Source organism: Fukomys damarensis, unplaced genomic scaffold (genome assembly GCF_012274545.1).
Source record: "Fukomys damarensis isolate Sample0158 unplaced genomic scaffold, DMR_v1.0_HiC HiC_scaffold_39, whole genome shotgun sequence".
Lineage (NCBI taxonomy): Eukaryota > Metazoa > Chordata > Mammalia > Rodentia > Bathyergidae > Fukomys > Fukomys damarensis.
Genome location: NW_022900951.1, coordinates 19,374,246 through 19,375,634, shown reverse-complemented (window position 1 = coordinate 19,375,634; position 1,389 = coordinate 19,374,246). Strand labels below are relative to the sequence as shown.

The 1,389-nt window shown below is 42.0% G+C and overlaps 1 pseudogene; it reads left to right on the top strand.

The window, feature by feature from the left end:
* Positions 1-217: 217 nt before the first annotated feature.
* Positions 218-695, top strand: LOC104850286 (annotated as a pseudogene).
* Positions 696-1,389: the final 694 nt, after the last annotated feature.

Here is a 1,389-nt window from a genome sequence, read left to right as displayed (position 1 = left end):
CTAAGAGCAATAGGGAGACTAGAAATTGTATTCACTTTCTTTTAAAAGTAGTGACAGTCAAGAGAAGGAAAAAGAGAAGAAAAGAAAAAGAAAAAAAGATATTCAAATTAGGATAGGAATAGGAGCAAAAAGGGAGAGCAATAAAGAACAAGGTGGGGTCAGAAGCATCCGAGCTGCGAGGAACAGGCCCTGCTGATTTCTGTGTGGCTGAGTCAAGATGGTGAAGCTGTTCATTGGAAACTTGTCCTGGGGCCACAGAGCAAGAAATCCGCTCACTCTTTGAGCAGTATGGGAAGGTGCTGGAATGTGACATCATTAAGAACTACAGCTTTGTGCACATAGAAGACAAAACTGCAGCTGAGGATGCCATCTGTAATCTACACCACTATAAGCTTCATGGAGTGAACATCAACCTGGAAGCCAGTAAGAATAAGAGCAAAGGTTCAACAAAATTGCACGTGGGCAATATCAGTCCCACGTGTACCAACAAAGAGCTTTGGGCCAAGTTTAAGGAGTATGGTCCAGTTATCGAATATGACATTGTGAAAGATTATGCCTTTGTACACATGGAACAAGCAGAAGATGCAATGGAGGCCATCAGGGGCCTTGATAACACTGAGTTTCAAGGTGGGATGTGTGTAGGCTGAAATTCTGAGCAGCGGTTGTGCATGAGAAAACACCCTTCATTGGTACCCTGTCTCCACGAAGTTTTCGGCTCTGTGCATTCAGTCCCTCAGGAACGGTGGACCTTAATTTACTTTGCTAAGTTCAGACCTCCTTTCCTTTCCTCTTGTTCCCATTATCCTGTTCTTGATGTTGTTCATTACTTCTGTAGCTTCCCATTCATGTTCTGTTTTCCCAGCAGGCCTCATTGTATGTAAAAGCTGTGGTGGGGGCCATGCTGTCTTCTCCCTGCCTCCTGCCTCCAATGGGTGTTGGATTTGGGAATGACCTCTGTGAGAGAGTCACTGCTCTTGGGTTTCTTTTGGCCCAAAGGCTAGACCTAGAATTGGATCACTTTTTTATTTCCAGTGAAATAAATTGTTTTTCAACTTAAAAAAAATCACAAAAAACAAGGTGGGAGAGACAGTGAGAGGGAGAGGAAAGAAAAGTAAAAAAGAACAAGAAAAAGGAAAAACAATTGAAAAGAGAAAAAGATAGTTAAAAATTTAAAATTATTTAAAATAAGTGAAAAAATAACTTTTAATATAAAAAATAAATATAAAGGGCCTCCTTTGGGGTATGTCTCTGCTGACACAATAGACAGCATGGGCAGGAGTATGCAGATCTAAGTCATTAATCTCAGCAAGCCAGCAGCTGACACCTAAGGTTCTGGCTCACTTCTGGCTGAAAGCCCCAAGTGGAGTTCTCTGACCTCCTGCTGGATTG